General features: G+C 36.6%; 1 protein-coding gene across 2 annotated transcripts in view; it reads right to left on the minus strand.

Annotated features, from left to right (window-relative positions):
* The window catches only part of LOC112055289 (5-hydroxytryptamine receptor 1-like), a 158,124-nt gene that overhangs the window by 74,617 nt on the left and 56,972 nt on the right, over positions 1 to 26,535 (minus strand). For both annotated transcript variants that reach the window (XM_052888920.1, XM_052888921.1), the window contains one exon: positions 4,467 to 4,506. The gene's annotated coding sequence lies outside the window, so the exon portion shown is untranslated. The remainder of the gene's footprint in view (positions 1 to 4,466; positions 4,507 to 26,535) is intronic.

Here is a 26,535-nt window from a genome sequence, read left to right on the forward strand (position 1 = left end):
AAAGTACCAATGAAGACAAAAATTTATTATATATGTTTATAAAAATGTGTAAGTTGTAGGATACAGAAAATCAATATCAGGTAAGTAGGGGGTCTACCCAACACGGTAAAATATAGCAAGGGGTCTACGACTCAAAGAAGTTTGGGAAACTCTGATTTAGAACGTGAGTCTCCATAGTCAGACATGCCATATTTTATGAAGGCGGAAAAAAGGGAATGCCCAAAGCCCATCCCTGCCCATTTTAATTCATCTTTAATTTATCCACAACGGGACAAGCTAAGATGGTTGACCATGCAGCCAGAGTTTTACGATATTTTTTGAAGGCTTATGATTGGTTCGTTTGTTTTCTAGTTTGTTAAGCTTGTAGGTAACAGAAAAAAATATTACAGCTTCAAATGTTACTTCGCCGATTTGGTACACCAGAGAACATAAAAGTAAATTATTTTTCTTTAAAGAAACATATACTATTTTTAAGCCGATCATTTAACGACGTCTTTATTTATACATCATATTATCATGGTCATATACTTTTATACGGGGGTATACCTGGGTTACCCGGGCCAACGTTGTATTTGCCGGTGGAAATTATAAAGTTAGAACTGCAATGGCTTTGGAAAGTAGTAGGTTTCCAGGATCCAGACCCTAAAACAAGGAGGTCGGTTTAGGGTCTGGACTTTTGAAACATGCCCAGGAGACATTACATCATTAACAACCCTCATTCAGCTCACTGTTGAGCACGAGTATCCTCTCAAATTGAAAAGGGCCAATAGTCCACCACGCTGGCGTAATGCGAATTGGCAGACTTCACACACGTAGAGAATTAAGAAAATTCTCATGCAGGTTTCCTTTCGATGTTTTTACGCCACCGATTGAGATATTTAATTTCTAAACAAAAAATGTACATTAGGGTTAATGTACATTTTACATGTACCTACAAAAAAAATTAAACCAAGATTTGAATATCAAAAATATTGCCTTATTATGCAGCTTTATTCAATTCAAACAGAACAGTTGTTTTATTAAAACTTTAATTTATTAACTACTTGTAAATTTACAGTAGCTTTATTTAGTAGTAGATTTTATTTTTATTAAAATCCCATCACACTGAGGATAGTCAAGGGAATTATAACTCCCATTCATTTTGCGAGAGCATTGTTCTGTTCCGGAAACGAAGGTAGATGGAGACGGGAAATTGAATGCCGGTTGATGGAAAAAATAATGTACAAGCGATTCTAGGTATTGAATTCTGCTATCTGTCTTTTTTTAAAGATTTCATACAAAACACATCTCAACATCACAATGATTCCTAAGATCAAAAATAAAAATATAAGCATTTTCTATTATTCTTATCTTAATTTCCTTGTTACTTTTTTTTTATTCTTTACAAGTTAGCCCTTGACTACAATCTCACCTGATGGTAAGTGATGATGTAATCTAAGATGGAAGCGGGCTATCTTGTTAGGAGGAGGATGAAAATCCACACCCCTATCGGTTTCTACGACATCGTACCGGAAAGCTAAATCGCTTGGCGGTACGCCTTTGTCGATAGGGTGGTAACTAGCCACGGCCGAAGCCAAAAGGCACGGTATTGATTCAAAAATGTACTGTCTACTCCGAAAACTAATTACGAATCGGTATTGAAAAAGGAATATTAAGTACAGTTTGTAAAAATTGTGCTTACCGTAGTTAAACTCCTTGTGCACGCCAATGCCTGACATTAAGCATATTATGAATGCCGGTGTTGTTCAAATATGAATGCGCTTAACGTTATGACGTAGACACATTTACGTTATACGTTTTACGTAACACAAACGTAACGATAACAGTAATCCATATACATTTTATGTTAAGTTGGCTCTACACGTTCGTACATGCTTGCCTGACAAATTTTATTTGGAATAGTCGGCCTTAAGGATTAAAATTAATGTCAAACTTTAATCCTTAATTTTAGTTAATAATACGTGGCAGGTCATTTCACAAACCTAAATGTGAGCTCTGAACGTAGAACCTATTAATTTAATCTAAAAACACATTTAGTGACCTTCAGGTACCTATATTTATCTTTTTATTTACTATTTAATTTTTTTATTATAATTATAACTTATTATGTATAAGTTTTCATGTTCAACAACTACTTTATGTCCTTTTATAGTGCCATTTACATTGATCTCTTTACGAAATGTTAAACATTTAGTATAGTGGTGAAACATATACATTAAAATAGACTGACAAACAGACTGACATACAGGCAGACGTTAATTTAGCATTGAAAATATATTTTAAGTTATAAGGAACATTATATAGATTATAACTTAGACGCATAAACCATACCAAGAATATTGAATGTTAACAATAAAACCAACCTTTTTGCACAGTGCTTCTACACGTAGTAGACAGATATAAGATGTACAGACAAATAGGCAGTTCGCATTTTTTAATATTAGCATAGATTACATCACACGTCGAGTTTTACAAGCTTGTTCGCCAAGCATGCACGCACGTGTCAACACAGCATAAAGATAACAGTAACTCAATATCAACGTTTCGAATTTTATCTCTCAGCGCGCGGTTAAATTTAGTTTAGGAAGAATCCATCATCGGGTTATTTACGCCCGAACGCTATAAACTGGTGGGTTTGATGGACATATTGGCAACGAGATCGATAGATCTATTAAAGACGGTGATTCTCGCGGTTAGTTTTAGTTGTGAATCTACTTTAATCGCATATCTATACTAATATAATAAAGAGGTAAAGTTTGTGGTATTGTGGGGGATAATATCTGGATCTACTTAACCGGTTTTTAAAATTCTTTTACCGCAAGAAAGCTACGTCATTTGGGAGTGTCACATAGGCTATATTTTATCCCCGTAATCTCAAGGGAACAAGAACTACGCGGGTGAAACCGCACATATTTCACACCTGTAACAATAATTTTAATAAACTCTAAATAAATTTGATTAATAAGCTTAGAACAAACATTTTATGTCATGCGTTTTCTACTTCCATTTCTAATGTGTTTAGTGATAAACATTACACACATTAAACAGTTAGGTAGGTCAAATTTTGAGAAGTAGGTGAACCGCCGAATCCAACTCGGCTGGGCCGCATTCGGGAAAACTTCGCGATATCTTTTCATCCGAAATTCCTCAGTGCCTGAAGACAAAAGTCATCGAACAGTACGTGTTGCCAGTGATGACCTGTGGTTCCGAGACTTGGTCGCTAACTATGGGCGTCACAAGAAAACTCAGACTCACACAGCGGGCGATGGAACGAGCTATGCTCGGAGTATCTCTGCGTGATCGAATCAGAAATGAGGAGATCCGCAGAAGAACTAAAGTCACCGACATAGCTCAACTGTCGCGAAGCTGAAGTGGCAATGGGCGGGGCACATAGTTCGAAGAGCCGATGGCGCAGCGCTGTGTTGGTCGCCCCCCACCAGGTGGACTGACGTCATCAAGCGAGTCGCAGGTATTCGCTGGATGCAGATAGCTCAGGATCGTGATGTTTGGAAGTCCCTACAAAAGGCCTATGTCTTGCAGTGGACGTCCATCGGCTGACATGATGATGAAACATTGCACAGCGAGTTAAACTTTAGTATACATTCAGGTAAACTCTGTTATGCAAGTGTTTTATAACCTAGAACACGAAGCCTCATGACCCGTAACGAGACTACATCAACAAACATTTTTATTGACACAAAAATAAAAGAATGAACGTTGAGAAACTTGGAAAATGGAATGGAAATGGAAGGAAATGAATGCAGAAACAATACGAATAAAGACGTGGGTACAAAGCGGGAAATTCTATTTGCGGATATTGTCGGACTTTCGGCAAAGTTCGAGTTTTTTCCAGGCAAAGATTGAAGTTGGGTTAAAGTTGCTATAACTGTTTGAGTTAATAGTTTTTGAGTCGGTAAGGAAAACTTTCTGTTGATGCCAAGTTAAACGCGAATACTTTGACAACTTCGTACTAGGTAATATATACAAGCCTGTGATGGCTGGACCTTCCTCTAGATCCTATCCTATCCTACTAATATAATAAACGCGAAATTTTGTTGGATTTTGTTACTCTTTAACGCCTCAATTCAGAACCGATTTGGCTGAAATTCTAAACGAAGATAGATAATACCCTGCATTAACACATAGGCTACTTTTAATTCTGGAAAAATAAATGGTTCCCACGGGTTATGTGAAAAACTGAATTCCATAAAATGATCTATACTAATATTGTAAATAGGTAAAGTTTGTGATTTTGCAGAGGATAATCTCTGGATCTACTGAACCGGTTTTGAAAATTCCTTTACCAATAGAAAGCCACGTTATATGTGAATGTTATAGGCTATATTTTATACACGTATTTAACGGTAATGGGAACCACGCAGGTGAAATTGCGGGGCTACGGCTAGTAAAATAAAGATAGTAGGTACGTACATAATTATTTGCTTCCATATACAAATATAACTTACCAACAGTTCTTTCCTTTGATAATGATGTATGTTGGTTCACCTGTAACAACATAGTTAATATATAACACGCATATTAAAATATAAAAGACATAAGTACTAAGTATATGTAAAACAAACTGCCTATACAAATGACGTAAATACATCTAAATAAACTCATTTATTTTAATTTCTTATTCTTTTTAAAACCAGACTTATTTTCATTTTACAAGTAAATCCTTATATTTTTTTGAGTTGTGATAGCTCAGCGGATATGACCTCTGCCTCTGATTCTCGAGGATGTGGGTTCGAATCCGGTCCAGGGCATGCACCTCCAACTTTTCGGTTGTGTGCATTTTAAGAAATTAAATATCACGTGTCTCAATCGGTGAAGGAAAACATCGTGACGAAACCTGCATAACAGACCATTTATTACGTATCATTTAATCTACCACATGTAATCGGTCCTCATGACGTTTTAGTAACTGCAAATTTAGCATCCCGGGCTCCCCTACTATTTGTACTCTCTTGTACAGATTGTACACATTTAATATTCACTTTGTACATTGAAACTTTGCAGGATGTGCCTTTTCTATCTCGTTATTGGTGACTTGGGGTAACTTGGGATACTCAAGCCCGAGTAATACTTGAATAAAATATAATATCGCAAAATCGATATTCATTGGTAAAGTGCCCAGAAGGCTGGCAGTATTATGTATTATGGCAATACTGATTGTCTAACCTAAATATAGGCCAGCCTTCTGGTCACGGGAGGCGTCGATTTATCTCTTTGCGATTAATTTAAAAAGAAAGGGTAAATCTACAACAAACAAATTATGTTGTACCTATTAATATATAATGAAATGAAATGAAATAAAAATTTATTGTTTTACCAAGAAATAATACAATAAGGAACTTAAGCTAACTTATACTAATAATAATACAAATCATGCCCACGTGGAATGGTGGCAAGAATACTGGCTGCATTTCCGCGCTGGACAGCCAGGCTGATCCTTTGCGCAAAATGAGCCAGCGCTTCTGTCACCAGTCGAGGCGATTAGCCGCGGTGAAATGATTGGGAGTTTTTTGGCACTGCGACTCTATGGTTTCCACGGCAAAATTTGTTATTAAATTTAAGGATTAAAATAATATAAGTTAATATTGAGGAACCCTGTCCAAAATGTAGAGAAATTGTTTTCGTCAAATCATAATTTATATCAAGTCACGGCGATTTTGTTTACAGAAATTTACAGAAATAGCTGGCGAAACAAGTACAAACAAAGATATCCTGAAATAGTGTTTATTCTGAAAATAAGGAACTAAACGAAGGAGACAGTTTAACACCGTTTCTTCACCTTATCCGGATATCCGGGTGAGGGCGGGTAAACAGCAACCACTTCTAAGAAGAAATCGCTTCTTAGCGATAAAGCTGCCCTTTTATAAACTACTTTTTTCTTTTTATCTCTATATTCCATGTAATACTTAAAAAGCTAGTGTGCTTTAGATCAAACGATTGAAATAAAACTTCTTTAGCTCTCCCTCAAAATGTTCGTTCATCTCGCTCGATTACACTTTTCGTAACGCCTTCACCTGCTTACTTCTCAAGTGCGTAAAGAAGTTCTACTTTTAAAAAAATCCGGCACAGAGCGATTTGGCAAAAGGCCGTTATACCCTAATTCACCATCACTCAGCGTGGTATCATCATTAAAGCCTGAGAAATTCTTGAAAGAAATAAAAATTCAACCTTTTACTACCCGATCGAGGAGCTAGAAATACAAAGCCCAGTAAAATAACTGAACTGAAATTTCATTGCGAAATATTTAAGTCCTGAGGAAGTAAATAGTGTTGGAAGTATTACTGGAATCGGTAAAAACTTAACGTTTCCGAACGTTACCCCTGTTTACCCGCCGTCACCCGGATATCCGGGAGAGGTAAATTTGACATAAAGCCGTTTTACCCCGACTCATCCTCATGTCCATTAAATCTTTGGAATTTCTTATAAAACAGGAAGACTTAATAATACAAAGCCGAAAGAAATAATAACTAGACCAACAGGGCAATTAAGAACAATTCATTAATTAGGAAATATTGTAGTCCGAAAATGGGGAGCCAAAGGAAGGAAACAGTGTTGAAAGTAATAGTGGAATTGGTAACAACTTAACAGCGTTTCCACACGTTACCCCTGTTTACCCACCGCTACCCGGATATCCGGGACAGGCCGATTTGACACAAACCCGTTTTACCCTAATTCACCCTCACCGACCGTGGTCTGTCTATTAAAGCCTCAGGCACTGATGCGATTAGGCTTGCTTCCTGCACGAAGTCTAGCCGATTTAGAAATGAATTTTTGACAGTTATACAAATGACGATGTAACTTAGAAGCTGCGTCGAATTTATATTTATTGTTTACTAACCTCGTGGTTTCACCCGCCTATTTCGCATTACCGTGGTAATAGGGGGATAAAAAAAATGCGTGCGTACAAAGTACACATGTCAGAAGTGAAACTTCTTTGGCGAACTAATTTATAAATCTTGTTTATATTTATACAAATCTAAAAATTTAGATTTCCGAGACTAAGAGGAAGGGAAAAAGGAAGATAAGTTAGGAATTTTATTGTCATTAAAATATAATAATATTGTAAATAGATGAAAAATCTACGTTTACTGCAAATGACGCTATGCGACAGAAATGCCATCTAAAGTTCTAATAATTAACTAGTAAACGAATACACAACCAATATGGCGTGTATTATTTCTCGATATCTCGTATTCTCTCTCTCGTTCAATCTTTCTCACTATAGCTCTCTCCCACCTCTCACTCCATAGCACTGTGCGTGATACGACGTTCGCTCAGTCTCACTTTTTCTCTCAATCTTTCTCACTTGCTTGCTCCCTACTCTCACTCCACGGCTAGCTGGTTCATGCTGCGTTCGCCCTGTCTTACTCTCTCTCAATCGATCTCGATCGCTCTCTCTCTCTTTCTCGACACTTCCGTTGCATACCGGCGTGATGTTACATCTGTAAATATTTTACCCTCATGCGCCTAAAGAAGTTTCACTTCAAAAATTGATATTGTTTAAAAATTTTGTACCCGAGGATCGTACCTAGATCCTAACAACAACTGTAAAATACATTTACCCTACAAGGCAAAGCTTACGCTTTAATATTATATCATTACTAAGCAACTTGCGAAATCATCCAGCAAAAACGGGCTAAACTATACCAAAGAACGTCGGATTATTCGTCCGGTCCGTTTACCCTATTTGTCCGAACGTCAGAAACAGGAAATCTGGGGCAAATTTCACCCCATTTCATCCAACCTTCATTTTTGTACGCATAAATTAAAATAGGTTATAGAACAAGGGCTGGCGATAGCCAAACATACCTCATTTATTGAAGTCTGATTTTTCGCTGTAAAATATTGTTTTTCTAAGACATTCATGAGACAGTGGCGTGCAAAAGGTTTTTAACTAGGGTAGGTAAGTACATAAATTGTACAAAATGATGAATTTCTTTTCTAATTTATGTTAATGAGTCCTCAGGATAAGCAGTGCAGGATATGAAGTGCTCGTAATTTTCTGAAGATATTAGTTTTTTTTATTCTTTACAAGTTAGCCCTTGACTACAATCTCACCTGGTGGTAAGTGATGATGCAATCTAAGATGGAAGCGGTATTACAGTAAAAACTATCACAAAGGGTGGTACTAGTTACGCAGTTCCAAGTGACAAGTAGGATCACAGTCGTGCATGCTACTTGCGCCAGTTACTATGACGTGTTACTTGCACGGTATACAGTGACGTTTACTGTCACGTAACCCATATATCCTGAATTGCGTCAACAAATCCTTATAAATTAAGTCCCACATTACGAATTCCCCGCTCAATTCGTTCGAAAGGTTGGAAGATATAAACTTTATTGCCTCGCAGAGACGTGTGGAATGAATTAATTTCCTCCCCGCGCGGATCATAAAAAATGTAGCACTTTCTATTTGCACCATCGCGTACGTAATGTAGGTACTCGTAACTTTGAAAATATTTACCTCGCGTTTTACAACCCCCATTGCAGAAGTCTGCAAAAAATAAACTAAAAATATTACAATGAAGTGAAATACTTTATGTATCATACCGTACCGCCCGCAGCTTCGTTCTCCCTTAGCCTTCCTTAATCCGGCCCTGTCGCAAAATTGATTCATCTATTAACGAATGTCCACTAAATATAAACTACCTCCCTGGCTTCATCTTAAGTTACTCATGCTAATTTCAAGCACGAAAGCATGCTACTATTGAGCAGCTACTTATTAGCATGTGTATCGCAACATTGCTAATAATGAGCATGCTTATTTCAAGAATCAACAGTCTTGCGATTTATGAGCATGCTACTTGCTGCGAGAGTGGGAGGGGACGTGCTTTTAGCGCGTCTAAACAGGTTTGCTGCATTGATCAGCATTGCTATACTGTATTCTCTTCACCTTCATCTCTCTCTGTCTTACACTTTACTGTACACTTGTACAGTTGATTTTGATTGAAATAAAATTCGATTAGATAAAACTGTACAGTCAAAACTGTGTACCTAGTGGGAGTTTTCAAATATTTACATACTGTTACTATCGCGTTAACGTAAACGCAAATTTATATGGAATTGAAACAGTGGTGCAGCAGTGCCACTAGATGGCGCTGTTTCAATTCCATAGAAATTTGCGTTTACGTTGACGCGATAGTAACAGTATCAAACTGCCACCAGGCCCTCTGAACGTATAAGCTCGGGTTAGGTAGACTTTCGGTTAGGACACTACCTAAAACAACCTACTAAAATTGCCGGGTAGTACTTTTACTGTTTTTTTTTTTTATTCTTTACAAGTTAGCTTGACTACAATTTCACCTGATGGTAAGTGATGATGCAATTTAAAATGGAAGCGGGCTGGAACTTAATAGGAGTAGTAAAAATCTACAAATCTACACCCCTTTCGGTTTCTCCACGTCATGGTACCGGAATGCTAAATCGCTTGACGGTCTTTGGTAGGGTGGTAACCTCCCACCAAAAATAATTTAAAGTCCCATTAAAGCAATTTTTTCCAAAAACATTCTCCGTATATTTCACTTACGCTATAATTTCGCCGTAAAACAAAATAAACTTAGCCGCGATTTTTTATACGACGCCCACCTTCCGGCGAGCTAATAAAAGTGCCTTATCAAAATTAAAAGTACTTTATTACGCCCTTGGTTTAATTAAAGAGAACAAAGGGACGTAACGTCGGGTATTCATAATATTTATAAGCTCTATTTAGCTGAGATTCTAAGGATCCCGTTTGCAGGCGCGAAAACTTGTTTTTTCGCACGATCTTGATATTCTATCCCTATTATAAAACTAAGTCATGCGTTTGTCTATGGAAAGAACGAAGAACTCGAAAATTATTAAACTAATTTATGTGCGATTTTCAATAGCAAAAGCTACACAAATAAGAATCTAATATTTTAAATATCAACAAAAAATGTATAATGTAATTAGACGAAAAATCATATATTTTTAGGTTCATTCAATTTGGCATTATTCATTATAATAAATAACAATAATTATAGGAATACCTATACAAAAACGATTTTACTTTGTTGTGACGTCATAATTGTGCCGTGTTTAACTATGTGCGCTGTAGCATGGTGCGGGTGGCAGTTGCCTGTATAATAATACAAGTATGTAGGTACAAGTACTTTTATCGTGAATCGCGGTAAACTTTTAAGAGTGAAACCAACTGTCACCCGCACCATGCTACAGCGCAGGACTATACTACAGTTAGTATAGTGTTTTTGAATGATCCAGGGCAGCGCCAAAAGAAGAACCTGAAATTCGAAATTCATAATCACAGAATATGAATGAGAAAAGAGTAATTAATATAACATATTATATACAATAAACAATTACTTCATTATGTCTAGATTCAATTCCTAACAACGCAAGAGAGGTCTTCAACTTGGCTTAGTCTAAGTTTATACAGGATGTCCCGTATGTACACTATTTAATTATCTTAAACTATTTTGAATAGTTTTGAAAAAATCTCTAGGATGAACAAGTTATTTTCCGATTTTCAAATTTTTTCTATCATGAATTAGTTTTTTCAATGTTGCTGCTGCAAAAAAAGCTGCTGCTGTATTAAGATATTAAAGATCTGATTTTTTTGAACATTACGAATTAAATAATATATAAATAATGTTTTATTTGTATTGTAAAAGAAACTTTCAGTGTAATAATAATTTTTCTTTCAATAAGATGAAAAATAAAACAAATATACTATTATTTAAAAAAAATGTCCTGTAAAAAAAGTATATGAAACTGAAGTCTACCGACATTTTAAAAAAACGTGTATACTTATCAAGGTTTGTAAATTGGTATAAAACTTGTATCTACTTTTTGTAGTTACAAAGTTGCTTTTTCAATACAATAAAAAAAAATTGCACCTTCCAACTTTTTCATCTAAATGTATTACTTCAATTAAGTTAATTAATCAATTTAAGTAATACATAAAGGAGATCATTCATTTTGGGCCCTTTTTGAAAGTGCCGGCCAACGAAAAAAAATGGCACAAATCGTTAGAACTAATCATTTGCATAAATTATACAGGTTCGATGATTCGTTATTTCCATACATTTTGTCAACTTTTAAAAGTGCCCGCTAAAAAAAAAACTAGAAATACAATCTTTGTGCCATACTAACTATTGCTCCAAATGTGCAGTTCTAACGATACGTATCAGTTTTTTTTGTTTGCCGGCACTTTCAAAAAAGAGCCCAGAAATGTATGGGGCGTGAATGATCTCCTTTATCTTAACTTAATTTATGTAATAACAATAAACGGGCTAAAATTAAAAAGAAATACGGAACAACCTATATATAACATGCAATATTATTTGCGTCAGGTTCGTTTTATTTAGCTCCCAAATTGTGTTTACTTTGGCACAGTGGGCGGTTGGGTGCGCTTGCAATATGCATCTTACCGAAGACTAATGGCGCCACCATTCGAACAGTTAATAATTAATTGCCTTCATGGATTACGTTGAATGCAAGCTTTCGCAGATTAAAGATTTCGCTGTGTTGTAACAAAAAGTAACCAGTAAGGTAGGCCCAATTTCGAGAAAGAGGTGAACCGCCGAATCCAACTCGGCTAGGCAGCTTTCGGAAAACACCGAGATATCTTTTCGTCCGAAATTCCTCAGTGCCTGAAGACAAAAGTCTTCGAACAGTGCGTGTTGCCAGTGATGACCTATGATTCCGAGACTTGGTCGCTAACTATGGGCCTCATATGAAGGCTCAGGGTCACACAGCGGGTGATGGAACGAGCTATGTTAGGAGTATCTCTGCGTGATCGAATCAGAAATTGGGAGATTCACAGAAGAACCAAAGTCACCGACATAGCTCAATGAGTCGCGAAGCAGAATGGGTTGGGTATATAGTTCGAAGAGCTGGACGTTGGGGTCCCCAGGTGCTGGAATAGCCTATAGCCTTCCTCGATGAATGCGCTATCTAACACTGAAATAATTTTTCAAATCGGACAAGTAGTTCCTGAGATTAGCGCGTTCAATCCAACAAACAAACTCTTCAGCTTTATAATATTAGTATGGATTCTTTAATCTGTGTTGCGTCGCATGTTTTTATGTAAAGTATGAATAATAAACCTTGATAACTTGTATCATGGTTTATCATTACAAGTATCTCAGTAGGTAGATAGCATAGTGATGCTCGTATCGATGGACACTTCACAGCAAATCTGCAAAGTGATTATAAACAAAACATCTTGTAATCTTTTCATGTACATTGATTATATATACAGCATACACTATGTACGTCTTAATACCTACTCCTGAAAAATGAAAGGTGCGCAACCGAGGAGCAGCAGGCCGCGGCGTGCGCGCCCAGCGGCAATGTAAGTTGAAAGGTGCGCAGAATAGGCTGCGCACAAAAACGTAACTGTCATTCGTTCATCGAATTTTACTGCCCATATTTATATCATCATACCGGGGGCTATATATGAAAAATCAATTCTTAAGGACTCCGTCAACCGTGAGCCGTGATAGCCCAGTGGATATGACCTCTGCCTCCGATTCCGGAGGGTGTGGGTTCGAATCCGGTCCGGGGCACCTCAAACTTTTCAGTTGTGTGCATTTTAAGAATTTAAATATCACGTGTCTGAAACGGTGAAAGAAAACATCGTGAGGAAACCTACATACCAGAGAATTTTCTTAATTCTCTGCGTATGTGAAGTCTGCCAATCCGCATTGGGCCAGCGTGGTGGACTAAGGCCTAACCCCTCTCATTCTGAGAGGAGACTCGAGCTCAGCAGTGAGCCGAGTATGGGTTGATAATGATGAAGGACTCCACTTTTTAAGTCAAAGGAATGCGCGCTAACCTTAACCCACTCCATTATTAAGTACGTAAATGTGTTAAAAGTTCCAAGACTTAGATGGTACTCTATTAAATCAAACACGCAAGCCATTACCGGGAACACAGCTGTTCCTAATTTAAATATATATTATGTATTTTGGTTTCACAAGTACCCACCTAAATGGCAATTTATCACGAAGCATTTACGCGTAAATATGACTGCCAAGTGCTTGAACCTTTGACGATATATCATTTATGAAGGTATAAAACACGCACGATAAGAACCTCCTTCTTTGGAAATTAGTCAAAAGTGCCAATGAAAGTAAACAGCATACGTCTACAGCAGAGTTTCTCAAAGTGGGGTACGCGAACCCCTGGGAAATCCAAACTCGCTTGGATCACAAACACAGTTTGGATCGTGCCGCGATGCAAGAAACAGCTCATGGCTGAGGGCCCCGTATGGGTTCGAAACTAGTCGGGCATACTCCGACCTGATATCACGTGAGTTTTAGCCGTGTTTCATAATGAATTAATATAATGACTTTATTTAAAAAAAAGGTATTTAATTTCCCAAGTTCATTTTTCTTTTTTTTTTAATTTTGTTCTCCTAAGGATTTCCTCATTCCAGATAATTATCCTTCACAGATACCCCCAATATAGCCCTCTCCATTCATGTTTCTTATTTCTTGTTTATTACGTTTCAAAGCAAAGTTTGGCCCTACAGCTGGAATTACTAAATTTTGAATTTCCATCCAAAAGTAAATAAAACACATTTAATGGACACTTCTAAACATTATAATGACAAATTGCTAGAAAATAGCCGCATATATCATCGTTAATCTGTCATTAGACGCATTTCGCCCTATTTAATGAATAGTTCAGAGACATTTATCATCGGAGATGGAAAGAGAATCATTCATTAATTATAATCGATTTATTAATAAAGTAAATTTATACTAATATTATAAAGCTAAAGAGTTTGTTTGTTTGTTTGATTGAACGCGCTAATCTCAGGAATGATTGGTCCGATTTCAAAAAATTATTTCATTGTTAGATAACTCATTTATCGAGGAAGGCTATAGGCTATATATTATCTCCGTATTACCACGGGAACGGGAACCACGCGAGTGAAACCGCGCGGCGTCAGCTATAACTAAATACACAAAATAATAAATATACACAGTACACAATTCACTACTTAGCCCCAAAGTGAGCATATAGCCTGTGTTATGGGTACATAAGTCGGAAACAGTTTGAAATTTTTATTTAAACGGAAAAAAACCATTATTAAAAGTCCGTCAGGTCTAACAATTCCCACCAAGAATGCTACCAATAATCCCTTGAATGGCAGAGAATAACCTTAGAGGAGTTCCGGACTTGTAACCGATGGATGTAGGGTTAAATACGTCTTTTAAAACTAGTTAACACTCTCCTTCTCTACTCAAGTTAATCTCCCCGCCAATACCAAAATACCAAAATAATCCATGAAGGATTATCCAACCAAACCACAAGAATGAGCTAGGCCGCCCGAGCGGTTTACCACTAATCCACACCTAGCTCACGCAACATTTCGTACTATCTCGGCACATGACGAAACGAGTCGATCTATCGAATGACTCGATCGCGCCGACATATATTATATGTATTTACAAACTAATTGCATATACATACTTATATAATGTAAATAAATATACACAGACACTGGAAAACACCCATACTGATCACACAAATATTTTCGCTAATTTGTAATGAATACGAAAATCATTGAAAGTGTGGAGGAGCTTAACACTACAAAAAAAAAGTAAAAACAAATTAATTCCTAGGTATAGGTTAAGCCAATAGTCCACCACGCTGGCCCAATGCGGATTGGCAGACTTCACACACGTAGTGAATTAAGAAAATTCTCTGGTATGCAGGTTTCCTCACGATGTTTTCCTACACCGTTTGAGACACGTGATATTTAATTTCTTAAAAATGCACACAACTGAAAAGTTACAGGTGCATGCCCTGGTCGGATTCGAATCTACGGAATAATAAATAATAAGAATTATTTCCCCGCTATCGAAATTAAATATCCACAAGCAAGACTACTCAATCATTTTTTATTCAACAACTTACTTCACCAGTTTATATTTACTGAAAAAGTTTCCATCCCCTGAGCTGTTGGTCTTCGAAATTTTAAAATATAAGTTCTCATTCCCTCGGAATTTTCAACGAAGAGATTTGCAAAGTAGAGTCGATTGTAAAACTTTCAATCAAAGAAAGAATATTTTCTCGCTATAAAATGACTAGCATACGCCCCGCGTTTTCACTTGTGTTGTTCTCTTCCAGTGGGAATACGGAAATAAAATATAGCCTGCGACACTAACAAATAACGTGATTTTCTAATGGTAAAAAAAAAAAAAATTCTCAGGTAGGTCTTTTTTAAAAATACTTTCAAAATATCAAGTTTGACTATTTGTAGAGATTCTACCTTCCTGTTCGGAAGGCAGGTTCTATCGGTGTTGGAGCATAATGATTTTCTTTGCATAAATAGCTTACTAGCTGACGCAGCGCAGTTTCACCCGCGTAGTTCCCGTTCCCGTAGGAATACGAGGATAATATATAGCTTTCCTCGATAAATGGGCTACCTAACACTGAAAGAATTTTTCAAATAGAACCAGTAGTTCCTGAGCACTAGCTTTAGCACATTAAACCAAAGAAACAATCAAACTCTTCAGCTTTATAATATGTATTAGTATACTTAGATAGAAAAAAAAATTAACACGCATTTTTTTTATTCTTTACAAGTTAGCCCTTGACTACAATCTCACCTGATGGTAAGTGATGATGCAATCTAAGATGGAAGCGGGCTAATTTGTTAGGAGGATGATGAAACCCCACACTCCTTTCGGTTTCTACACGGCATCGTACCGGAACGCTAAATCGTTTGGCGGTACGTCTTTGCCGGTAGGGTGGTAACTAGCCACGGCCGAAGCCTCCCACCAGCATTATTTTTATTATATTTCAAAGGCGTGGCAAAACTCTGCGTTCTTCTCTGTAATAACAGAATCAAAACGCTGTTCTTCCGCTACTAATTAAATTCCGCCGCTAATAGGTAAATAGTAAACGAGCCAATTGGCCTATTTATACATTACGACCTTTTCGCATATTTCACTAACACTGCTCAAATATCCTTGTTATCGAACTTCTGAGTTTGTTTCGTGATAAGGTAGCTATCTCGGTAAGCAAAATTTTTTAGTGCCAACCATAATATTTTAGTGTTCAATAAAGTTGGTGGCGTAAAACTGAAATAGAGGTGACAGTAAAAATATACCAATGTCGTGAATACGCCGCATCTATAAATACTTATTACTGTTGTTTTTTTTTCTCAAGCAAGCGCCACGTGTCAAACGACTTTAACGAGCTTTTTTTCGCTAATTACTATAGCTTGGCAACTTCGTTCGTAACACTCCTTATGTTCGGCGCGGATCGGGGAGCGTGTAGCGACGAATGAAAAACCCACGACTGATGCACGTCACTACCCCGCACGCACCATTTCACACCCGCGCAGTCTTTCCCCCTGTCGCCCGCATATCATGGGAGGGATCAACGAACATAGACGTTCGAGCAATAGCTCGCGCGTCTGTAACAGCCCTAACCATCTGTAGCTATTCTGTAACGGACCCGCCACACACTTGACGAGTGGTATGCGAAGTAGCGAGGAAAGGAGGTAGAGACGTAGTGCGATAAAGTACTCGTCCTGTCCACCGCTCCTTATTGTGACCATGAGGACTAGACCTCCTTTATTATATGAAAGGGGACATGGAGCTGACGACCTCTGTGGCGCAGTGGTATACGCGTTGGATTTACAAGACGGAGGTCCTAACTTATCAGTTAAGTGCATTTTATATCATGTGTCTCAAATGGTCAAGGAAAAAATTAGGAAACCTGCATACCTGAGCATTTTCTTAATTCTCGACGTGTGTAAAATCTGCTAATAAAAAAAACCTCCCTCACTCTGAGAGGAGACTCGTGCTCAACAGTGAGCCGAATATGGGCTGTTAATTATGATAATGATGACTGGTCCAACTAAGCTTATACTTAAAAAATACGGTACCTACCCTAAAAGTTACCCTAGAAAAAACTCAACACGTCAAGTCAAACTTTACCAAATTTTAAATACTGGTTACATCAATGATAATTTTATACTATAGATAGGTTACGTCCCTATAAACTCACCGCAAAAAGTGATTTACTATTTATTTGCAAATTTAAGTACTCCACTGAGCACACATACACAATTTTGTATATATATATATAGTTTTTATTATATATAGTTTTTCTCCTAGATAGAAGAATAAAAAGCACATGGAATAAATACTGGGCCATGAAGGAAGTTTTCAAAGGAAACTTACACACAAAATTAAAAACAAAAGCAATGGACATTTGCCTTATACCTTGTTTGACATACGCAGCCCAAACCTGGCCAATAAATAAAAACACCCTGGCAAAGGGGCATGGAGCGTAGTTTTTTGAAACTAAAATTAAGGGACAGAGTCAAAAACGAAGTCATCAGGAAAAGAACCCAAGCTAAAGATGCTGCTCGACATGTTCTCCGCCTTAAATGGAAATGGGCAGGCCACATACAAAGAACATCAGACGATAGATGGTCCCAAATTGTTACAAACTGGTACCCAAAACGCAAACGGGGTAGACCATTAAGAAGGTGGAGTGACGATATAGTCAGGGTTGCAGGTAGAACATGGCAACGAACAGCCAGAGACAGAATACAATGGCTACAATTGGAGGAGGCTTTCACTGCTATATGCAGTCCTTACAAAAGATAATAATAAAATGAAAAATTAACATTACTAACATAATATAAAAAATTAGATAATATCAACTAACCCACTAACAATCTATAAAACTTGTAAACCTTAATAATAATTTTCAAAAAAAATGTCTGTACTTGTAAGGAACTAAAGCTATTTTTATTTATTTTTTATTTTATATAGTTTTTACACTTCCTGAACACATAACTCGACATTGTAGATGATATTTAGGTATTATTTGTTTAAAAAACGTTCGTTATTTAAACAAATAGTACCGTAAGCGACTAAATGAATTGAAGTAAATTTTCCACATTTGTCCGCCTCAGTTTTGATACGCTAGTGTCCCATCTATAATATAAAATATCATTGGGTTACATAACCACCAAGAAAAATTACGCAATTTAAAAAACTCCGATTGAAAATCTTCCCTTTGAATCTCTGAATGGAAACTATTTCCCGGGGCCTAATTTTTCCTGTTATCAGATTAGAAAAATGGCGGATTCAAAGGACGTGATGGACGTGGGTAAAAGATATCACTTAGTCATCATTTATCATGTTTTTTGGTACATTTTTTATCTTGAACAGCTTTTTATATGATTGAGCACTAGATTTGTTGGTTTAGTGGTTAGTTTGGCAGTCGATTACGCGAACCTGGGTTTGAAATAGTGCAGATAAAGAAAAATAAATGTAGTTTTCTTCGAACTTCGAAATAAGATTGCCTTCGGAAGTTTAATACTAAAAGGAATCCGTGCAGTTTTAAGAAAATTGATTCAGATTAGCACCCTTTTGATTTTTTAGGTCATTAATTTTCCCATTCATGTAATGTCCAGACATCGTTTTTAAACGAAACTGCTGTAAGAGGCGCTGTACCTCAATTTAAGACCTTCAATTTTAACTGTGCAGTTTTATCTGAACGAAATTCCAATCACAATCATCTACTATAAAAAGTAGGTCGGGTTTTCCTTCCTGACGCTATAACTCCAGAACGCACGAACCGATTTCCACGGTTTTGCATTCGTTGGAAATTTCTCGGGCTCCGTGAGGTTTATAGTCTAAGAGAATGCACACAACTGAAAAGTTGGAGGTGCATGCCCCGGATCGGATTCAAACCTACGCAGACGTCATATCCACTAGGCTATCACGGCTCAAGTACTGTATATAATTTATATATTTCATGAAAAACTGTCCAAAAGGTCGTTCGCTCGATCATCCGCCATCTTGGATCGCCTGTCAAACCACCACGCCCGTTAACAATATCCCCTTACACATAAATTTAGACTCACGGCTACTTTGTTATATTGGCACGACGTAGGGTGTCAATGATAAGTCATCTTGGGTGAAAGCCAAGCGTTGAATAATGGATAAATCTGTGAAGGTCTTCTTGAATTATATTAGAAATAATAGACTACTGAAAGCGCCGCTATTCCTTGAAGCTTATAACGCGGGAACGTACTTTAGCTAAGTGACTTAATGTGTAAAGATAACACCATCTGTTTGGCAGACTTTCTTTGCAGAATCGTAGACTTTGTTTATTCATTTGAATTAAGTAATAAGTGTGTACTGTATAAGAATATTATCCATCATAGGCATAGGTCTATTAGAAACAATAGACCGCTGAAAGCGTCACAATTCCCTGTATCTTATAATGCGGGAACGTACTTTACCTAAGTGTCTATGTAAAGATAACACTATCTGTTTGGATTTTTTTTTCTCTTTATTTGGTCTACCAACAAACATGCAAATAATACAATCATTAAGCTTAAATGAAAATGTCTAAATCTAAAGTTTAAAATGTATTTACAATATTAATATTTTAAATCATGACTGACTTTAAACACTAAACTACTAAAACTAGACTTGCTTTTGCAATTGACTGAATAACTTTGACTTTGTTTTAAGTTTGAAGGTTTTCTAAAACCTTCCAATTCCTTGAAGCTTATAACGCGGGAACGTACTTACGTAGCTAAGTGACTTAATGGATAAAGATAACATCTATTTGGCAGACTTCTTTCATTCTTTTTCTTGTAATTTTCAGAACTTACTAAGTTTGCTGCGAGCTTATTAACAATTTATATCTTGAATTATTATTATTAGTCCATTTTATCCACTGCCACTGTTAGGCCTCCCTCGTAAAAGAGGGCATATTGACAGCCTCCTTGGCGCAGTGATTTACAAGACGGAAATCCTGGATTCGATCCCCGGCTGGACCGATTGAGATTTTCTAAATTGGTCCAGATCTGGCTGGTGGGAGGCTTCGGCCGTGGCTAGTTACCACCCTACCGACAAAGACGTACCGCCAAGCTATTTAGCGTTCCGCTACGATGTCGTGAGAAACAGAAAGGAGTATGGAATTCATCCTACTCCTAACAAGTTATCCCGCTTCCATCTTAGACTGCATCATCACTTACCACCAGGTGAGATTGTAGTTAAGGGCTAACTTGTAGAGAATAAAAAAAATATGTAGCTTCGACCCACGACGCTTTTCCAATTTAAATAAGAGAAAACTAATTTGAACTGGATGTATAAACACAACCTTGTGACTATAAACGCAATTTTCGTAATGTCTAAGTCAGCTTCTAACGATCAAGTAAGCTCAAGTGCCTGCGGCGCTAACGGTTTACAGATGTCATGCACATCGCGACCAACACACGATCAGTTTTATCCGACGTTAGTTAGCGCTGCAAGTATGTGTGTTTATCGGATGGTGACATTAAGACAATGCACGCGACGCGACTGTCGCGGCATCTGCGATAATGATAATGGTCTCCCAAGAAATCGTGCTACAGTATACATAAGTACCATTACCAATTGTGTGGTACTGCGAATGTATAGAATAATAACAATTATCGTTCTAGGAAAGGGTTCGGACTATAATAATAGATATGAGTGAAGTGCCCTCAATATTAATGGAGTCCATTGTACGAAATGATACCAATTCGTAGTTTGTTGTCGGCGTCTACAGCTGCCTTTATTGCTTTAGTGGTTTGGCGTCTACTTCTGCCTTTAGTGGTTTGAATGCCTACGACTATATTTATTGACTAGCGGACGCCCGCGTGGAAATCAATGTAAACTTTTAAGCCCTATTTCATCACTTTAGGGGTTGAATTATAAACATTTTTGAATCACATTATATTTTGTATTTTTTTATGATTTATGAACAAATTTTTACAATTTTGTATTTACTTATATTAATATACTAGCGGATAGATTTAAACTGCAACCCCTATTTCATACCATTCTATTTATATTTTTGTAAGTTTTTTAAAGTATAATAAATAATTCATTAGTCATTTTACATTTACAAATGTACCTTCAAAACTGCTGGAATTTCCATACAAACTTTATACCCCTAGTTTACTCCTTTCTCATTTTATTTTCGCGACAAAAAGCATCTTTATTATTATTACTTATTCCTTCGCATTATGGTCACAGATTGTGGCAAGTTTCATTTCATTTCATTCAGTAGTTTCAGCGTGATGCCCGGTAATAAAATAGACGGACGGACAGACATACACACAAAAAAATAACAAAAAAGAGTTTACGGCTTCAGTATCGATCATATTAATTATAATGCCCTCCAACAAAAGTTTTCAAAATATATTCAATAGCGGACCCGGTCAAGTTTCGCTTTTACTTATGTGCACTTCTTCCCTACCCCTACCCTATCCTTACCCTACCCTACTCCCACCCTACACCTACCCTATCGATCCCCTACCTTATTAATATATTTAAGTATGTATTGGTTTTTAGTCGTCCTGAACACACACCTCGACATTGTAGACTATATTTAGGTATTACTTGTGAAAATAACTTTCGTTGATAACTTAACGCAAGCTTTTTATAGTGTTAATGATTATATTAATGATAAAAAAGCTTGGCGTTAAACTGTAATATACGACTGTGTGCTTAGTTTTAAATAAGTTTGTAAAATGGTGGTAAACAAAAAAAACCTTGGCTGAGTTTGTGGGCTCTTCTCGGACCAAGGCGCGTTTGGAACCCTCGCAACTTTAGTTTTAAGTTTTTAACTATTATTACCACCATTAAATTAAATTAAATTATGACATAATCTTGACCTTTCAAAAGTGCTTGTAAACTAAGCTTAATTGAAATAAATGAATTTTGACTTTTTTTGTTGTTTAATAAGTGACTAAATGAAATTAAGAAAATTAAGTATGCACATTCTGCCTCTGCCTCAGTTTTGATGCGCTTTTTATACTAGACTAGCTGACGTCGCGCGGTTTCACCCGCGTGGTTCCCGTTCCCGTGGGAATATGGGGATAATATATAGCCTATAACCTTCCTCGATAAATGGACTATCTGATACTGAAAGAATTTTTCAAATCGGACCTGTAGTTCCTGAGATTAACGCGTTCAATCAAACAAACAAACAAACTCTTCAGCTTTATAATATTAGTATAGATTAGTATAGATATAAAATATCGTTGGAATTATATAGGTTCCGTCTTTTCCTTTTAGGTACAGAACCCTAATAAGAAGAACAATCAAAGCATATTCCACGCAAACTTCCAGACACCGCGTGGACAAATAAGCAATATACGAGACGGTCGCTTATTAAATTAGAGACAAACTCTCATGAACAACTTCCTAACAGTGTTATAATGTATACGTAGCGAGTGGGTGTCTGTGAACTTCTCAAGAATTACCTGCTTCTACAACCTCTATCATACAGTGGAATAGTATTTGTGCCACGGAGTTACTACACGCTTTGTTCAATTAAAACAATTTAACGTGTGTATTTGAGAAATTGTAGTATTAATTCACTCCTCACATTTGTTAAAAATACGAAATATTTCAAGACGTGTCAACGTCTTATAACTCGATAGACCCGGCTGCATACTCGAAAAAAGATGACGTCATGCGTCGTTCCCTCGCTCTATGGTTGCCAACTTTTTTTACAAGAAATAAAGTATATTCTGGTCTATGAAGATTATTAAACAGTATTTTAGAAAAACGAACATTTTCTTTTAAAAAATGCAACCATTCCATCAGTATTTTCTTATGACGTTGTCACGTTTAACTATCGTCAGTAAACCGACTTTACAGACAACCGATTTTTTTAGGTACATCAAAACTACGTCAGGTGGCGCGACTTGTTTCTGTAAATAGTGGGGAGATAGAGAGTGGTACCGATCGGTTGGCGGGAACGACTTGCGATTTATGGCGCTTGTCGTGTGTCGGCTTCAGCATACTCATGGCGTTCGTTCACATTTCTTGTTGTGTAATTTTTTATGGGTTTCTTGGGATAGGCGGGGAGAATGACTTGAGTAGAAAAGGGGTGTTGGTTAACTGTCAAGGGCGCCCTTAACCCTACACACAACGTTCACAAGTGCGTGACTTCACTCAAGGTAATTTTTGTTCCATTCTAGGGTTTTATTTTGGTTAGGTACAGTTTGATTTGTTAATTAAGTTGTCCTGACAAATGTTGTGAACTTTTGTTCGACATTGGTTTTCTTATTTTTGTAATCCACTTCTGAGTCTGCTAAAAGTACATTATTTTCATTTGTATTTGTATTGATTGCAAGTTTTTCCAAACGAGATGTAAGTAGGTATAACATGGCAAATTCGTTCGTAACACTCCCGAGGTCTCGCGCGGGCCGGGAGGGGGTAGCGATGCCTCGCGCTCACGACTTCATACTCTCACAGTCCTTCCCTCGGCCCCACGCGCACGACTTCACACCCACGCAGTTCCCCTTCGTCGCCCGCATATCATGGGAGGGTCATCATCGAGCTTGCCAAGCTACAGCACTATGAGCACCGTAGTTTTTAAAACAAACAAAAATAATTACCTACAAAAAAATTAATATTGTAAAATATCGTTAAAAAATCAATTCAAATGTAAAGAAACGCGGCCCAACGATGAATACTAATAATTCTAGTAAGTTTGCACGACTTGCGGTATCTAGTAAATGTAAATCCTTGGTTTTGAACTTTTGGTTTACTTAGCGCAAATATAGTTAGACAAGGTAAGTAAGGTTTGGTGTTGTAAGTTGAGCTGAAACCTCAATTATACATTGGTTATTTGCTTCAGTAACTTCTTAAAGTGATGACTCCTTTATTCACCAGACATATTTTCTTTATATTTTACTTGAATATGTTTTTTTTGGATAATAGTAATAACCATTAAAATAAAAAAAAAACCGAACAAAGTCAAATCGCATTGATAGTATTTTTTTGTGAATTAATACGTCACTGGCTTGGCACCGACTTCAAAGTGATCAGAAGGTTTATAAAGGTAATGTTATTTTTCGCTTTTTAGTTTATTTTTGTGATTTTGAAGTCGGTTCAATCTTTTCGTTAAAAAGATTTTATTGTACGTAAACTTGGAAGTTTCATTTTTTTACAACTTCATGAAACCGTAAACGTGAGTATACAGTTTAAATTTAAATTTGATATATCCTTGAAGTGGCTTGACAGATTAAATTTAAATTTGATATATTCTTGAAGTGGCTTGACAGAAAGACCGGCTGACGGAAAATTAAGTGGTCATAAAAGTGTTCCATTTTTCTTTTTGAGAAGAAGAAATACTTACACACAAAAATACAAAAATAATGAAAAAAAATCATTAATTTAAACTTAGCATGCAAAGAGAGAACGGAACCCAAAAAATAGATTCTGTGTACGTCCGTATCTAGTAGTCTATACATAATTATGTTTATAAATTTTGCAAAAAATACTGTCAATGCGATTTGACTAACACACACGATGTTATTTTTCCAGAAAATCCAATTTTTGACTTGTTTCATGCAACACTGTTAAGGGTAATATTGGCGGATCTATGACATTTTCATCACAGTAGTCGTTTTGACGTTTGCTGTCAATTGTCATGTCATAGTTGCTTTATGGCCACCATCTTGATATAACTCAAAAACTTGGGTTAAAATTTTATTTATTTCTTTTTATTTAGTTAGATTTATTCACTAATTTTAATTTTTATAAAATCCTTGTATATTTTAAATTTAAATGATACGGGGTAGAGTGGACCCTCCTTTATATAACTTAGGTATTATGGTCGGGTATTTATGCAAACTGCGATCAATCAAGATCGAGAGACGCTTAGGGTTAAGAGGCAATACAGCTCGCTCGATCTAGGAGCCTTTTGTGAGACCGACATAATACCTATTCATGGGTACGTTTATTGAATAACTAGCCGCCGCCCCGCGGTTTCGTCTGCATAGATAGGTACTATTCCAATTTCATTTTCAAAAATTCTAATGGAAATACGTAATATAAAGCAAATTAAAGCAAAGATTTTATGATAGAGATATGTTACTAACTGAGGCGAACAAAAGCGGCTAATTGACCGCATTTTATTAAATTGAATAATAAATAAACATTGAAACTTATTTAAACAAATAATACCTAAATATATATAAAAACTGTAACCTATACATAAAAATATATAATTTTATTGAACACAAAATTTAGCCCCAGTAGCTAAATTCGGCTCACTTTTTGCGTTGATCACTTTTTGCGTTGATTTTGTAGGCACGTAACATGTACCCACCCACATCACTGCGTACTCGTAGTATAAAACAAGTCATTTTCTCTGTCCCTTTTAACTTTATGTCCCTATGTATGCTAAAATCTTTAAAACTACGCAACGGATTTTGATGTGTTTTTTTTAATAGATAGAGTGATTGAAGAGGAAGGATTATAGTATAACTGGCGACCCGCCCCGCTTCGCACGGGTGTAATTCTAATACTAAATACACTACAGAAAAACTGTGAACGTTGTATATAAAAACATAGCGGCCCGCTCCGGCTTCGCACGGGTATCACACTAATATTATAAAGGCGAAAGTTTGTGTGTATGTTTGTTACTCCGTTGCACTGCAGCTACTGAACCGATTTAGCTGCAATTTGGAATGGAAATAGATTTCACTCTGGATTAACACATAGGCTACTTTTCATCCCGGAAAAATCCATGGTTCTCGTGTTATTTGTGGAAAACTGAATTCCATGCGGACGAAGTCGCGGGCGTCCGCTTATAATAATAAATAAATAAATTAATATACTTAAATAAATAAATAAGTAACACGCTATCAGAGTCAAAAGCATACGCTCGTATATTTGTAACCATCGATTCGTAGCCGAAATTCAGTTATTGAAAAGTCAATATTTTCTAACGGCAACAAACAATGTGCGTATGTTTCAAACAACTCGTATGTTTGTTACAAAAACAACAATACACGTTATATGGGTATCAATAAATATTTACAGCCGTAGGTCTATGTTTCTCTTTTTTATTCAACAACAATCCAAATGTATACTAATATCATAAAGATGAAGAGTTTGTTTGTTTGATTGAACGGGCTAATCTGAGGAAATACCGGTCCGATTTGAATAATTCTTTCAGTGTTAGATAGCCTATTTATCGAGGAAAGCTTCCTAGATAAATGGGCTCTCTATTAGTAGGAATACGGGCATAATATATTATCCCCGTATTCCTACGGGAACGGGAACCACGCGGGTGAAACCGCACGGCGTATACTTCCAAAAAGGACTTCTATGTACGAACTACATTTAAAAAACCGACTTAAACATTTAAACTCAAAGATTTTATAGATTTTATACATGTCCCTAGCACGTAGAAACTGAGGCAAACAAATGCTGTTTAATTTAATTTAACCTACCTATTTAGTTACAAATGCTCATTTCAAGCACGAACGCGTGCTACTATTGAGCAGTTGCTACTTATTAGCATGTGTATCGCAACATTGCTAATAATGAGCACGCTTATTTCAAGCTTGCTCAAGAATCAACAGTCGTGTGATTTATGAGCATGGTATTTGCTACAAGGTTTGCTTATTAAGTATGCTAGTCGATCAGCATTGATATTCTGTATCCACTTCACCTTTATCTCTCCCTGTTTAACACCATACTATAGACA

The sequence above is a fragment of the Bicyclus anynana genome, chromosome 24, assembly GCF_947172395.1.
Source record: "Bicyclus anynana chromosome 24, ilBicAnyn1.1, whole genome shotgun sequence".
NCBI classification, from domain to species: Eukaryota; Metazoa; Arthropoda; class Insecta; order Lepidoptera; family Nymphalidae; genus Bicyclus; species Bicyclus anynana.